Source organism: Malaya genurostris, chromosome 2 (assembly GCF_030247185.1).
Source record: "Malaya genurostris strain Urasoe2022 chromosome 2, Malgen_1.1, whole genome shotgun sequence".
In the NCBI taxonomy this organism is placed as follows: Eukaryota; Metazoa; Arthropoda; class Insecta; order Diptera; family Culicidae; genus Malaya; species Malaya genurostris.
The window spans coordinates 68468017-68485743 of NC_080571.1; the positions used below are offsets into that span (position 1 = coordinate 68468017).

At 38.3% G+C, this 17727-nt stretch overlaps 1 protein-coding gene across 1 annotated transcript in view; it reads left to right on the forward strand.

Moving 5' to 3' along the window:
- Positions 1–9708: 9708 nt before the first annotated feature.
- Positions 9709–17727, forward strand: part of LOC131431233 (protein sidekick-1-like) — a 450262-nt gene continuing 442243 nt past the window's right edge. The window contains exon 1 of the mRNA XM_058596826.1: positions 9709–10605. The gene's annotated coding sequence lies outside the window, so the exon portion shown is untranslated. The remainder of the gene's footprint in view (positions 10606–17727) is intronic.

The window sequence follows — 17727 nt, forward strand, 5'->3', positions numbered from 1 at the left end:
CTACGGCAAACCTTGCACTGAAACTGCGAAAACAAACAAAACAAACAAAAACAAGGACATCCACCCAACAACGGAAACTAGTGAATGCAGTGCTCCTGTTTCAAAAGCACCTTCACCATCTAACCAACTATCAACTGCAATCAATGTACAAAGCGCATCTACAGCAACTGCAAATGAACCCAAGACTGCGATCAACAATGAAAACAAGGAAACGGAAACCACTCACAATTCCAACGATGTAGCAATGGATGATATGAGCAACGGACAAAATGACCTCCAATCTTCGCTAGAAGGAAATGGAAGCTCATCTCCCCCTAGAAGAAGGGTGACAACGAGATCCAACAACAAAAAAATTATATTATGTAACAAAAACATGGGTAAATCGGCCACGTAAAGCTATACGCAAATTGGCCTGAATAAAAATTGTTATAAAAAAAACGGTCCAGGTTCTGAGTTCCAATTATAGTGCGGAATCCTGGTCTGGAATTCAGATTTTGGCTTAGAATTCATGTCCAGATTCAGAATCCAAATGAAGAATTCTGTATCTGGTTCAGAATACAGAATCATGATCCAAGGTCGGAATGCAGGTCCAGAACTGAGATCAAAATATTCGCCCAGGTTCCAAGTCTAGAGTTATGTTTCTGAAAACAGCTTCAGGTTCAGAATCCAAAATCAGGATTATTAAAATTCTGCGACAATCAACATTTTTGCAGTTAACTGCAGTACACTTCGTAGCGCAATAATATTAGATTAGATGTAGAAAATCAAAACTACTTATCAATTTCAATGATGCTCTATGATAGTGGCTCCAACCTTTTTATATCGCAGACAACAGGACAAAATATATAAAACCGATGATTTGCCGAAACGCCTACAGGCAGCATACAATTTTGCATATGAAAAAAATTCTAAATTCACGCTACAGATTCAAAACGATTGCCCATGCTACAAACTCCTAACGATTATTGAAAGTAACAGAAAAAAAACATGGATGAGAAAATGACGTTTAAATTGAAATGACATATCAGTGGGCATCATTGGAATGCGTGGAATGAAATCTTTTTCTTATTTTAATTTGCCATTCAAAAATGTTTCCTCGACAACTTTTGCGATCAACTTTTGAGCTTTAAACTTTTTTCTGTACTTGTTCCTCTATCGTCTGCACTTTATTTTGTACCTTGTGTGCTTGTTTCTGTACTTTCTGTGGTTGTTTAAAAAAAATCTGTACTTTCTGTACCTAACCCAGTATTTTCTGTATTTGGTCCTGTAACTTCTATACTTATATACGTAAAAATTAATGATTTGGCAATTGTTTTTGATACAGGTACACACGTACTCTTCGCACTTCAAAGCCGTTTTTTCTTGTTCTCAAAGGTTCCAAATGACCAGGGCTTGCAAATTGAAGCAACGAATATGAACGAAAGGATTTCACCATCTGTGCTATTCACACACATTCGTATGTCAGGTAGAATTCACAGCGCAACCCAAGCCAGGAGAGCTGCTTCGTTTGTTCATTAGTTCATGAATATGCCCGCTGGCTGAGACCTATGCTTCATGAGGTTAGCATTTGATGAATGGTTCTCATATTGTAGATGCCTATGAGGAAACTAGATTCATAACTTTGAGTTCCGATGAATATTAATTTAAAGAACATTGATTTTAGTGTTTCTAGGATATATACACAATGTAAACTGCCAAGAAACAAATTGATCGTTTTGAAAATGGGCTCAAATGCAAAACTTCTGCTATAAAATGTTTAAAGTATGTTTGAAATGTGATCAAATTTGGTCTTGGAATGCGAACATTATGTTAAAAATGATTTCTGTAAACCTACTTTCTAAAAATAAACCGTAAACATTGCCTATATGACTTTGCTTCGCGTCTTGTAGCACACCGCGAGGCAAGGTCTTCTTTCTCGTACAATACTAACGAGAGCGAACCCTTCATTCCATTACATTGTCATGGATTGCTTAGTTCATGTGTTAACTGAGACTGAGAGCACAGACAGTTTACTTGGCAAGGGGAATTGGTCTGCTCAGTAGCATATACTCTCACGCATCCAGTTTCTCTCTAATATAGGTCTCTCATTCAGCTATGTTAAGCAAAGTGTTCTCAGCAGATATTTTTTGTTGCTTCGTTCGTTTGAGGATTCACAATACAAGCCCTGCAAATGACCCAAGCAAAATACAACCAAAATCAGCTTGATGGTTTATGAGCAAAAGAGTGAATCGTTCGAATAGGTAAAACATATCGATGAGTTCCCAAATCTCGGTTCCATCGATGTAATTTAACAACAGGAGCCAAACGGGATGGTTCGAATACATTGGACGAAACTGTCCTAGTCACTCAAACGCAAATAGTTTCGAAGTACTCTGGGTTGATATAGTTTTGATCATGTTTAGGCCAATTGAAAGCGTTTGGACTCAAATAAATAACCGAACTTTGAATTTGAAGCAATTGACGAAATTTTGAGGTCGTTTCGAGAAAAATTTACACAAAATCTCGTCCAAAGAATCCTTCAAAGATATAGCATGGGAAATGCTTATAAAAAATTTAAGCCGAAAAAAACATTGAAAAAAAAATTAAACCGAAAAAAACATCGATTGACTTCAAAACTTGACAAAACATTCTTGAAATGTTTCGATATAATAAATTATAAAAGAAAAACTATGATTTTTTGATGATGTTGGACCCTACGGGCTCCCTGGAGTAATTAATTGTTTCCATTGATTTCATAGACAAACACCTTTAAACGCGTTTTCCTCGAAAGCAGGTTTTAAAAGTCCGTGTCCATCGTCAGTCAAAAACTACTGCACCAATTTTTTTCAAATTTTCCACACACTTTCTACATATAAAAAACCAGATCCCAACGTTTTCCTTTTCGTTGTTTGTTTCTTTGGGGAGGTTTACCAGCTACAAAATGGCGTTTTTTTCCTTGAAAAATCGTAGTTTCCACTTTGAACAACTACCAAAAATTTATAAAATTGAAAAAAAAATCAAACAGAAACGTTGGGGTCTCGAAAAACTTCTACTCTAACTATGCTGCGTTCGTTTGTTCACTTCTGATTAGTCTACGCTGAGACACAGTGGACACCGCAAATCATGATTCTTAAGAAGCGTCCTCAAAAATATCTCTTCACCGACTTATTTCTCAATATTTTTCCACGAAAAAATTACAAAATGTTGTTCCAATGATGCTTTTTATCATGCAAACCCCCCCCCCCTTCTGAATGGAACATATGATTCGGAATAAAGAAACACGTGACTCAAGTATCCTCAATGAAATTTTTGCACAAATTCATATTTTGCTCTACAGTCAGCTAACATTTCACAACTCCATACACGCCAAACAATCATTGGAGATCTAGCATGCATTGAGTGGAAAACGCGGTGCAAATTAATTGTTAATTCAAGACCCTATCGTTTAAAAATTGCTTGCACAGTGGGGAAAAACCGATCAAAAACGCGACTTTGCTCGATAATTTTATAAAAACCTAATCTTATATTTTCACAGTTATTGTTTCTTATGCACAAGACGATATATTAAGATTCGTGCGGTTATTGAATTCATTTGTAATCTTATTTTTAGACCTTTCTTCGTAATCTCAATCGATTCAACCTGCTTTCGGTATGCGAAAGAAAGTTTAACCAGAAATACAACTTTTGATATAAATTTGGGTAAAACGGGTTAAACAGGCTAGTCATTCCCATTGTATTTCATTGGATCACAGGGGTTTTGTACGTAATATGAACCAATATTGATAAATCGTAATGGATCTGCTTCTGAGTTGTAGATCATATTTTAACTGAATATTATAACTAGAAAATAAATGGGGTAAAAGGGTACAACGAGTTTGCTGCTGTCATTAAAACTATATGCAATCGATTTGTTAGACTTTTTTAAATCAGAAACACTCTATTCACTTTTCTGCAAATTCTTCGGTTTTATGTTATATTAGCTGAATTTCCCGGCGATGCTCGGAATTGTTTCGTGAAGGGAATGTCGAAAAAAATTCTCGAAGTTGTCCTGCTTAGTGAAATACTCTGATTGTAGTAAAACATAATTTAAACGGAAACCCGATCGAGCAATACTCCGTTCATGTTCAGACTGCGAATGATCAGTGTCCCATCTCAGATCTCAAAATAATCATAATTTTCATGGTATTCTCAACAAATTTTGTCAGTTTTATATTTGAACCCTTTTGCTGGAAACATTTAAAACACCTTTCTCTATATAAATACCTTCTTAGTAACCTCCGAGATTCATATCTATATGTGCTTGTAACGTACTTCCGTACTTCCTCGTCACAATCGATCTACAATACCTTTGGCTTTCATGGCTAGGAACACTTGCTACTCCCTCCTCTTTATAAAAATTTTATGACATCATGAATTGTTCAAAATTTTCCATCTGATAATGATTATTTTATAACGAAAGCTTGTTTAACTTCATAACTGCATTCGTACTATAGAATGACGAATTTTTTATATATATAACCAGATCCTTTGAAATTATTCAAAAAAAAAATACCACCTTGAAATTATTTCCACTCTTTTGTTCTAGTCTAAATTCTAGTCTAAATTCTATTCAAATTCGGTCATTGACCCTCTCCCCCCCTGTTAAGGACACTTCCTACACACTTTCCTCCCTGAAAATGTCCTAATGATCATTTCTGAAGAGCAAGAAGTATCTGTGCCAAATTTGATAGCAATCCGTTCAGTAGTACCCTAAGTTGCACAAAAATTTCTATGGTCTCCAAAAGGTATCGAAGTCTTGGCATTACATTCCTTTGGTGGAATTTGGCCTTTCTGTTTCAACAGACTTCGCAGCCGATTCTTAAGTGTACAGAATCATTGCATGGCTAGTACTATGGATCCTACTGACACTAAGAATCCTTCCAGGTCGGGGCTCGAACATACGACAACTGGCTTGTAAGACCAGCGTCCTATGCGTTGAACCGCCAACCCGGGACGATTCTCGTCAAATTAAATAATTTTTCCATTCCCCCTGTTAAGGATAGTTGCTACGCTCTCTCCCCCATAAAAATACCCTTACAACTATCTCTGAAGAGCAAAAAGCAGCTATGCCAAATGCGATAGCAATCCGTTCAGTAGTGTCGGAGTTATGCCGTTACATCCCTCTTTTTTAATGCACTTGCTACATTCACTTCCCATATCTATCATATCTGAGGTATGGTAAATGTTTGCATGATCTTCAAATTTATCGATTCTTGTCAAATTTCATGAATTTTTTTTCTTGGCCCCTCCTGTTAATGATACTTGCTATGCTTCTTCCCCTATAAAAATACCTTCATGACTATTTCTGAAGAGCAAGAAATAACTGTACCAAATTTTATAGCAATTCGTGCAATAGTTCCTCCTTTTTTAGAGGCACTTACTACACCCTCTCCTAACAGAATATCCTTATAATTTTATCTAAGTTGTGCAAAAAGTGTCTTCAAAAAGTACCGATTCTCGTCAAATTAGATAATATTTTTAATGACCACCTTTGTTAAGGAAAAATATTCTTATAACCATATCTGAAGAGCAAGAAGTACATGTACCAGGTTTCATAGCAATCCGTTAAGTAGTTTTGAGGTTATGCCATTACAAACATTACACCCCTCTTTTTAAAGGCACTTGCTGCATCCATCCCCCATTAAATTATATCTAATGTTTCTAAGATCTTCAAAAAATATCGGTTTTCATCAAGTTATATGAATTTTTTCATGATGCCTCCTTGGTTATGACACTTGTTACGCTCTCTCCCGCCATAAAAATACGCTTATGACCATCTCTAAAGAGCAAGAAGTACATGTGCCAAGTTTGATAGCAATCCGTTCAGCGATTCCGGAGTTATGCCATTACAAACATTTCACCCCCCTTTTTAAAGACAAATGCTACATCCACCCCCCTTATAGTCATAACTTAGGTATGCAAAATATTTCTGTGGTCTTTAAAACGTATCGTTTCCTGTCAAGTTATATGAATTTTTCCATGACCCCCCCTTGTTTATGACACTGTCTACGCTCCCTCCTCTATAAAAATACTCCTTAAACCATCTCTGAAATGCAAGAAGTACCTGTGCCAAGTTTGGTGGCAATCCGTTCAGTAGTTCCGAAGTTATGGCGTTACAAACATACAAACTTACATCCATTTTTATATATATATATATAGATAGTTAAGCTTGAATACAATGCAGTATAAAAATGGAACTTGGGGTAAAATGAACATAACAACGTTTCGTGCGGTCCTTCTAAATACATTGAATCGATTTTACTGATCATTTAACATCAAAAAAGTGCTTTGTGGTCAGCTGTATCATGCCTCCAAAAAGTCGTCTCGTTTTTGGTCTACTTTTCCCCACTGTGCATTGAGTAAGCAAAACAACAACAAAACCTCACATGTTCTCATTGCTGAACCGGAGAAATAAAGTGAGATCGACTGGTAGAGGAATGAAGTTTTTGAGTGCGAAATTGGATCTCTAAAATGTGAACTTAACCGACCGTGCACAGTCAAATCAAATACCAAGCTCTATTCTAGCCGGAAGTCTTCTGCGTTGTGTATCATAACATCCACAGTAGTTCAGTTGGTAGAGCGATATCCCCGGATTGGAGAAGGTTGCGGACGGATTTATAAATGTCTCTGAAAGCTTATGACGCCAGTTCTCGGATTTCATTATATTCATGTTATCAGTCATAATTTCGATCCGTCTTTTCGTTGGATGATGGAAAAAAGTTCTGCATTAGACGTGTATTCTTGCAGCGTATGTGGACAGACTATGATTTTTTTTTATGAACTCGCTCAACAGTAACTTTTTGATTTAACTTTATTTCTGGTTTTACTTCTTGTGTGAGAGACAAAAACATATTAAATCAAACAGTTTATTTGAGGTCAAACAGTCAACCTAGATTCTGGACCCGGATTCTGCGACAGAATTCTGTTCTCGGAACTTCTGACAAAGTTTCCGAAACTAAACCTATTTTGCACTTGGACTGTGAGCCTGGATTGAATTCTGGACCTGAGTTCTCTAGGATTCCTCAATTCTAAACTTGAATCTAAATTATTGACAGAGACCGCCAGATTGCCTGAGACCGAAATCTACACTTGGATACTGAACATGGATTTGGGTTCTAGACCTGAACCTGATTTCTTGGCTTGAGCTCTCGATGAAGGTTTTGGGTCTAACGCTGGAGCTGGATTCTAGAGCTTTGATTTGATTTTGATCTCAGATCTGGACCTGCATTCCAACCTTGGATCCTGATTCTGAAACTGATAAAGAATTCTTTATTTGGATTCTGAATCTAGACCTGGATTACGTACATGGATTCTAAGCCAAGATCTGAATTTCAGAACAGGATTCCGTACCATAATTGGAATTCAGAACCTGGACCTGAATTGAGTGGCTTAATCTAACCTCTCAACATGAATTTGTGATCTGAATGTAGAATCTGAATTCTGAACCTAATATCGGGACTTCGATTAAGGACCGGAATTCCTAGTCTGGATCTGAATTCTGAATTCTGAAATTAGACTCAGATTCTGGACCAGACTTATTGACAGAGATTTTTTACCTGAACCTGAATTCTGCAACTGGATTTTGGAATATAATTTTAAACCTGGACTTAGACTTTGGTTCTGGGCCAGAATTCTGACTCCGGATCAGCTCCTGACAGAGTTTTTGAACCTGATACTAGTTCCTGAACCTCTTGACGCTTCACCTGAATTCTGGATTTGAATTCTGGAGCTAGTTTCAGATCATGGACCTGGCTACTTGAGCGATAATCGGGATCCGAATTTTAGGCCTGCATTTTGGACCTGGGTTATAGACCTGAACTCCTGACAGGAATACATAGGTTAATATTGTGTATAAAACTCCATATTTCATGTCATTCCATGCTCATCGAAATAAAAAGAAAAAGAATACTGATAGCAACCGCCGCGACTTGAACCGAGAATCATTGGATCGCAAGTACGTCTGTTAATCGACTGAGCCACAGAAGCATGCATCTGCTTGTCTGGTAAAAGGTACATTTAAATTCATACAGTCGCACCTACTAGCAGAACGCAAGTTACCAGTAAAATTCAAGCTAATCTAACATTAGGTCATTACAAATGAAATTTTCCTTCTTTTTATAGATTAGGTCATTATGAATTACATCGTATGAGGGATTGAGTTACCTGTAAAATTCAAATTTTTTGGCAACAAAACGTCTTTTAGCCAAACCCTTAAATAGCGACTTGATTTGCTTATCGCATTTGCTTGTAGATGACATTTCCAGTTTGCATGCGAAATCATGGATGGAGTTGTTGGGGTGAAGCAGATTGACACTCTTTTCGACAATTTCGCGATATTCGCGGTGTTTGATTTCAACTCCTCTCGGTTCAGCCTTCATGGCGATCGACAAAGGTTCTCTGAATACTTTCATGACATTAGTAACAGTAAGTTTAGCCATATTTATCAAAGAAGACTACTTTGCGTGTGAGTAGCTAGGATTTTCTTGGCAGGTAAGCAAAATTTTCAAACTCTTGCTGCGATGCCATTTTAACAATCGAGAAGTAAATATCAAAATTAAACGGTAGACCCGATGTTTGATGAGATCGAAAGCGACATGGCGTACCTAAGTCAATCTGCAATTCACTTTACATACAAACATTTGATTTTAAAATTTTTAAATTTTTTAGATAGTAGAAAGAACAATGTTTGCAAAGTGAGCATTCGATCAAAAAAGTTTGGGAACCACTGACCTAGATTGTCGAGTGTTTCGATAAGAATGTGTAGTCTAAAATTTGATAACCTTGTAACTCAAGATCATGATGACGAAATAAGATGGTTTCGCCAAGAAATTGTTCTGCGGTATCAAGACCTGTTAATTTACTAACAAATATTCCTTGAGATTAGAGACTATGTAAGAAACAAAACAATTAACCACTTGAAAATTTGTGGTTTCAATCTCTCGCTTGACTCACGAAGGAAGTCAAGTTACGAATTGATTCTGATCTTTAGGCTACGCCTCCTTCAACCGAAACTGTTCTTCCCCCTGCGTTTTGCATTGCATTATAAATTCCCCCGTTGTTCGTTTGAATTAAATTAATATATTCAAGAATGATTCAACTTTGATGTTATCAGTCCCTCTGAAGGTGAAATATTGCGTAAGTCGGATTAACATATTTGCGTAGTCACGCGTCCGCAATCAAATTACGGTGGTCCCTCCCCACCCACAACGACCCCCGGAGGTAAATCTCTTGATCGTTGAGTGGAAAATATCTGATAACCTTTCGGATCCCGGAGTGACTATTAAATTATGCATATTACATGATATGAACACTCGGGATCAAATCAAGCATGAGGCGTTTATTTTTATTGCCTTGCTAATTTGTGTACTGTGTTTCTAGTCTTCCGCGTGAATCATTCCGAGTGTCAATCTCGTTCTCTGAATATTCGTTCGAGAGAGAGATAGAGAGCGCTGTTCGATTTTCTCACCAATGAACGAGTGAATGCATTTGAGTGTGCTCATAATGGAAATGTTTTTCTCATCACTCAGAACCGGTTCACTGGAAGTGCAGACCACCAAACGATCCAAACCCTTCGTTTGTTCGGGTGCTCCTCTGGAATGTAGCACGACATGCGCACCAACCCACTGGCAGAAGGGGAAGTTTCCCTGGATTCGTAAAAACAGACCGTGGAAACTGTGCCGAATGCCTCGGTTAACATTAGTACGGTTGAGCTTCTCACGCGGATCGAGCGCCACTCGATCGACGACGGTTTGGCTGATTGATTTCGGGTCGCGTAAATTCGCGTATGGAGTAACGAGGCGCGTAAAAAAACAGCCCCCGTAGAAACGTTACATTTCTACTGCGCGAGCTTTCCACCTTCTGGCCAGCACTTGGGCGGCGAGTGGTGGGTCCGGAAAACTGTTTCGAGAAACTGGAATAATATAAATTTAAAGGCTGATTGAGAAAAATCATCGGAATCGAAGATTGGCGAATTTCCCGTTGGCAAGTGAACGAAAAAAAATGCTAAAGGTGTGTGCTGCAGACGGTTGCTGTCGGTGTGTTGGTGTAAGTGCGTTTCATTTCGGGAAAGCTTGAAGACTGTATGATGTAATGTCACCATCGCCTCCCAGCTGGTGCGGAAAGAAAAGCAGGCGCGACAGCGAGCGTTAATTTGACACGAGTCTGTTTTTAATTCAGAGTGCTGTGTCGAGTGGTGCCAGTAATTAATGACGGTTGTTTCTTATTCTGTATCTTACAGAAACTTGTCTCGATTTCAAAAGTTCCCTCTATGGAAAGTTCAGTGCCGGTGCCGCTGGCGGTGGTGGTGGCGGTGGTGACTTCCGTTGTGGGTGGTTGAATCCTATTTGTGTACCCACTTGCCGGGGATGCTGGATGCGAAGAGCTCAGATCGGTTCAGCTTGACAGTTAATGCTGTTGGCTTTAGAATTTCGAAATGAAAACCTTTCTATTAAGCATTAAGTGAAGGTGCAACCAGAAGCAGGCTCACAACAGTTCTCTGCTCGGAGGATTATTACATGTGTGAATGCAACAGTGTCGTCGCCAACGAACGAGGGGAGACTTTTGTTTTCGCTGCAGTCTGTACATAAAGTGAGTATTCTAAATAGCAACGACGACATAAGCACTTTCAAAGGCTAAGGTCACTTTTAATGGGTGGCGTGGAATAATGAGGATATTCATAGAGAAAAGAGAGTGTTTATATATTTTTTAATGTTTCAAGCAGATAAAAGAAAAAAAAAGCTGTGCGAAATATGCCAACACCTGAATGAGCTTGGTGCAGTCGAACCGGAATGAAATATACGTGAATAACAATGAGGCAATAGAGCAAATGGTATGAATTTATGAATCTGACATTGCTCCTGAACTAGCGAATGTATTCAGATATAGAATTACATCGAATACCGTAGCTGGTGGTGCACGAAAATAATTATAGCATTCAATTTGTTCTGCCTGTGCACCCTTCTGATGAAATTCTTGATTAAACATGGCAGCTAAATTAGCATACAAGTTGGAAAAATGTCACGATTAGCGGTTGATGTCTGAGCACGTAATAATAGTATAACTGCAGGATGAATAATTCTTGAAAACTTGATTGATAATTGAGTTGTTCGAAATCGCTGATGAACGTCGCTCGTACTAAAACGATCGAATTTCCGTGGCTCTTGATATTTTCATGTAAAAACTTGACTTTTTGTTCTTTTTTTTTAATTCAAGGCTTGCTTCATCCCACTGTGTAAAAACATACAAATTGCTCACTTACACGCTCTTGCAAAATGATCTTAATATCGAGTAAATTTCTTCCGATTGAGGAACTGCGTGTAAGAAATGAGTTTTTAATTAAATGGGTCGATGTTTCTAAATGCTCGCATCAGTGCGGTAAAATTTCATTTTCAATCGAATAATATAAGATGAAAATGAAATCCTCGCTTGGCGGATGGGGGTGGGAATCAATTTACACTTCTTACAAGGTAAAGAAGTTGGGCACAGTCAGACCATGACGAGATCTTTCGTTTGCTTATAAATGTAAAAATTGAGAATTGTTTTGTGCGTATAACTAATAGGCTTGAAATAGACAATACGTCGTTAGGTGGTTTCAAGCATTCTTATGCCTGGAATTGGTCACCAATTTGGATTAACTTGATGCAGTTGGGGTGAATATTTATATATCACATTCGTGCTGAGCCTGGTGAATGCAATTCGAAAAGGAGGACTACTATTATCAGAAATAATAGTAAATTGATATCTTATGAACCGTGAAGAAACTTCCAAACCTTTCCGATCCGGTTCGGTACCGTCACTGATGTTATACCACATTGATCGAGGAAGGTTTGAATTTTTCCCATTTTGATACAGATGTCACCTTCTAACTGAAAGTGAGAGAGGTGTGTTTCTGGAATAGTACGGTTCACGTAGACCATTTCATGCAACAACACCTAGTATTTCTATACGAAATACATGTAATTCTTGTTGCATACTTGTGGAATACTTTGTAATCTCTATTTCCGCAATACCTAATTTCTTTCTTACTCTAACTTCATTGCTCTCAGCATGGAACAACGATTAATAAAATAATCAAAATATATTTCTCAAAGGACTATAAAAATGTTCATAGTCCTCAGCACATTGCAATGATTATGACAGAACCGATACTGCCCACAGAGCTGTGGAAGAAATGAAATATGCTATTCAAATCTCACATGATTGGTGGTATGTATGTGTGCATAGATGGCAATGTGTATTAACTCAATATTTCTGTTTCCTCTGTCCTTTGGCTCAGAAATGGGAATAGAATCCCGTCCTCTTCTGGCACCTCTGAGAGCCGCAAACAACTTGGATAACATCGTCCAAAGTCTGCACACCTAGTAGTTTGATTGCATGATAAATGTAGCTCTCTTTTAGATCGCGTTGACAAAAAAGACTATATAGGAAAGCAGGGACAAAACCGAAGCGGATACAATACGAAATTCTCAGAAGTTTTAACCACGAAGACTTTAGAAAAACACAGTAGCAGTTGGTAGGATAACAAAATACCGATACGATACAGACGCACGACCCAATGATCGACTGGTTACCGGGTGAAGCAAATTTCCTGTCCAAGTGACACATTTTTTGGTGAACTTGCAATAGACGATACTCGTATCTTTCGTTTCAAATTGGTAGCCGTAAACAAATCTGTCGCTTGGGTTACGAGGGTTTCCTTCTTCGTTGCTAGTGTTTTTTTTTATGTTTCGATTATAGAGGTTTTAACCTTAAGGTCATTCGCCTCTTCGGGCCAGAAATATTTTCTAATCCTATGTTCGGGGTTGGGAATCGAATCCAGGTGGGCTGCGTGAAAGGTATCGACTTACGCATCACGCTATACCCGTCCCCTGGTTGATAGTGTTCATTTGGGCACTATAGCCTAGTTTGTCCAGTATGGAAAGCGTGGAGCCTAGATTGTTTATCCGAAATAATGGTACCATATGTGCTATCAAAGCTGTTTTGTTGTCATAACTTTGACTTTACGCGGGGGATACGTACCGCGTAGAAAACCGCGCAAAAAAAACATGCAACTTCGAAAATCTGTGTAAAAAACAGTGCAAAACTAAAGAATTTTTGTCATGAATACGACTTACTTTACCATGGGGCGCCTTTTCAAAATTTACCCTCTGAGAGAGTGATAAGTTTTTGATCGTGAATATCTCTGTTTGTATCTAACGAATCAACATAATTTTTGCTACATGCCATCGGAAATATGATCACAATTTTATGATAAAATCTTCAGTTGTGTGACATAATCTCAAATAGTTCAAAATTAAACTTTTCTGAAATGTTTGGTATAAACGAGTATCAAAGAGCTCATAGCTCAGTGATCTGTAAAAGGGTTTATATAATCTAACTACCAATAGAATCAAAATTTTTCAATTTAAACGTGTATAGCAACAGCATTGTAGTATTTCAATAGTACTTTATTGAAAAACCTGTCTCATTTGACCCATGTCAACACCAGCCAATCAGAACGCGTTCTGAGGGAGAGAACAAAATATCTGCAGCTGTACAACAAATCGTTCGAGAAAAATGTGCCGTACAGTGCTTAATATCGTAGTGAGTTCCACAATTTGGTCCTTCTGAAAGGCAGGAATGAATCCCGTACAGGATCCTGATAGTTTCTTTCAATGAAATGTAAATCCAAAATGAAATAATCGACATTAAAATTCTATATGCTTCATTTCGTCGAAAGCGACATTTCGCCGAAAGGGTAATTTCGAATAAGGAGTGTATCGATAAGGAGTTAGCAACATTTAAACAGTTATTACTGTGAAATGGCCTTATTTTTTGCAGCGTGTTTTGCGATGACATGTTTGTTTACGTGTTAATAACAGCTGCGCAATCGATTGGTTTCGGTACGGTTTATCGTTTTAATGATGAGTCGAATTGATCCGGAAACGCGAAAGAAAATTCTGCACACTTGGTGCTCAGAAAGTGGTGTCACGTACAACGAAATTGCGAAACGGGTGAAAGTGCACCACACCAGTGTCAAAAATATGATCGAGAAGTTCGGTAAGACCCTTTCCATGAAGGATTTGCCCCGATCCGGTAGGAAAACGGGTCCCAGCCAGCCCGGCCGGGACTTAAAAGTGGTTGAGTACATCAGGAAAAACCCATCGGCGTCGACGCGGGATTTGGCCAAGCAGTTCAACACCAGCATCGGGATGATTCAACGGAGCAAAGTTCGGAACTCCCTGAAAACTTACAAGAAACAGAAGGTGCCGAAAAAGTCCCTGGTACAGCAAGTTCAGGCCAAAACAAGAGCGCGAAAACTGTATAACCGGATTCTACAGAATAAAGACGGATGCATCCTGATGGACGACGAAACCTACGCCAAGGAAGACTCTCGAGCGCTTCCCGGACCGCAATATTATACGAAATCGGTGTACCAGGACCTGGACGACGCTGACACCATGGTGGAGATGGAAAAGTTTAGGCAGAAGATGTTGGTCTGGGAAGCAATTTGTACCTGTGGTTTGCGGTTGTCTCGTTTCTTCACGAAGGGCAGAATTAACGCCAAGGTGTACGAGGAAGAATGTTCGAAGAAGAGAATGCTGCCACTGTACAGAAAGCATAAGGCTCCTCCTCTCTTCTGGCCGGATTTGGCTTCAGCCCACTACGCCAACTCCGTTCTACAGTGGTTGTCAAAAAATAATGTACAATTCGTGGAAAAGGACATCAACCCACCGAACTGCCTGGATCTTCGGCCAATTGAAAGGTATTGGGCAATTGTCAAGCGGCACTTTTTTTTTTTGTTTCAATTAGAGGCTTTAACATCTTAGGTCATTCGCCTCTTCGGACCAGAAAATCTTTCTGACCCTATGTGCGGGGTTGGGAATCGAACCCAGGTGGGCTGCGTGAAAGGCATCGACTATCCCATCACGCTACACCCGTCCCCTAAGCGGCACTTTCGGAAGGAAGGTACAGTGTCCCAAAACATGCAGGAGTTAAAAAAACTGGACAGCTGCCACCAGGAAAGTCACAAAAGTAACTGTGCAGAATTTAATGAAGAATGTCAAGTCCAAGTTTATACCCTTTTCCGGAAGCCAATTCAGAGTGGTTTTGACATAGTGAGCCGACACTAAATCCGGCCAAAACAGTGGAGGTGTACTATGCTTCTTATATAAAGGCAGAAATCTCTTCTGGAGACACTCAGATCGATAGATTTCTGCATTTATAGTTCCGGTAGTATAAAAATGGTTGACTTCAAACCCCAGGAACATATTTTTTGCCATACCAGTACCTTTCGACAGAATTTCTCTACTTGAATCGACCTGTCCGCATCGCTCACATCCTTCCCAACGACAAGACCTGGAAGGGTTTTTGAGTACTCCTTTACATAAGTCTCATCGTCCTTAAAAACGCATGCATCCGGACACTTCAAAAGACGCGAATACAATTTCCGGGCACATGTTGCTGCTCACTTTTTCTGTTCTACACTTTGTTTCGAGATTTTCTGCTTCTTGTACATCTTCAGGTGATTTCGCCTCTTGATACGCTGAATCATTGCGACATTCGTTCCTGCTCTTTTGGCCAAATCACGTATTGACATTGAATTGTTCTTCATGATTAGAGATACCACTTTCTGGTCCAGTTTCGGGTTGGAAGAACCGGGTTTTCTGCCTCTTCCTTGTAGCTCATCCAAAGAATAGTTTTCCCCAACTTATTAATGATAGTTTTAACACTGGCATGATGAATTCCAAACCGCTTCGCCAATTTTTGCATAGTAATACCCTTCTCACTTAGCCATGTGTCCAGAACCTTAATTTTCACTCCCTTTTCAATGCGCGACGCAACGGAAACGCAGAATATCAACCGCACAAACAAGTAAACAAACGATAGCTGACAGGCAAATGCACATCATGCTGTGATCTGAGCATGAAAAACTATCAAAAATACATGCGTACAACACAAATGTATGTGGCTAGCTTATTTTCGATACACTCCTTAGTTAATGCACAAACAATCTCTTTGTTTCTTTCAAAAATCAATCGAAGAAAAACATTGTGAATAGAATACCACAGTATAATATATGAAAAAGGCATCATTACATTAAAACAGATTTTTTTCTTTTTCTTTACGGTTCGTTTGATGTCACACAGCATTTTTTTCTTTGATTTCGATGTTGATCTTTTAACCGTTAAAACGACCAAAATGATAGCAAATTAAGAAATCGATATATGCGAACAGCACAACATCAAATTGAGTTTTCTTTTTGATTTCCCACTCTACTCGGGTATCCACAGATAATATTTAAAACCTCCATACCTTATTTGAAGAAATATAATTTGAAGAAGAGGAAATATGTATCTCTCTGTATAGCACAAAACCTATTTTCAATCCACCTAGTGGTGTGATAATACCTTTCTCTTTCATCGGTGTGGTCTCAATGAAATATGTTTTGCCTTTTTATTAAGATAATTTCAGACACTAATTTAGGCTCATTTCTGACACCAATTTATTCAGGTTTATTCGGGTAGTTTACGAATTTATTATTAATTAGTATCTATGGTAGGAAGAATAAAAGATTTTCAATGAGTTTGGTCAGTCGCATCGAAATTCCAAGATTCGTGATGTTTTCAAATTTATTCAGCAATAGCGTGTTGGCGGAGCAATATCATTAAAACCAACAAATAACATTAACATATATGCTGTGATTAATAATAATTATAATGATAAGAAAAACATGTTCAATCACAAAGCATCTCGCACAGATGATTAGTTTACCCTATTAAGCTTGAATATCACACACAGAAGTAACAGAAGTGCAGTTTTTGCTACGGTAGTTCAAACGCGCCATTCAAACGCATCGCTTGCAGTTTGTTCAAACTCTGCGCTCCTGTTGCTTCTATAAATTAAATTCGTATCAAAATGCGTTGTATTGTGTTTAATCAATATGGCGCATGAACGTCATCATCATCAACTAGCTGGAAGTGAAACAAAATCTTTCGACGCTCTAATCACTAGGTGAAATAATGTTGTCGTGAATACGACTTACTTTACTATGGGGCACCTTTTCAAAATGTACCCTCTGAGAGAGTGATAAGTTTTTGATCGTGAATATCTCTTGTTGTATCTAACGAATCAACATAATTTTTGCTACATGTCATCGGAAATATGATCACAATTTTATGATCAAATATTCAGTTGTGTGATATAATCTCAAATAGTTCAAAATTAAACTTTTCTGAAATGTTTGGTGTAAACGAGTATCAAAGATTCATAAGGCGTTTGCCTTTCTCGTATTTTGAAAGCTCATAGCTCACTGATATGTGGAAGGATTTATATAATCTAACTACCAATTGATTCGGAATTTTTCAACTTAAACGTGTATAGCAAAAGCATTGAAGTATTTCAATAGTACACTATTGAAAAACCTGTCTCATTTGACAAATGTCAACACCAGCTAATCAGAACGCGTTCTGAGGAAGAGAACAAAATATCTGCTGCTGTACAACAAATCGTTCGAGAAAATGTTCCGAGCAGTGTTTAATATCGTAGTGCAAATCCAAAATGAAATAATCGACATTAAAGTTTTGTATGTGGCTATTTTAATAGCCGTCAGGACCGCTCATTAGTGAAAAAGCTACAAACGAAATCAGGTAAAAACAAACCTCTCAACAAAAATTGGATCACTTTGGATTCTATCGCCACTGCGAGCAGATGTATTTTGTGTCGTTTGCA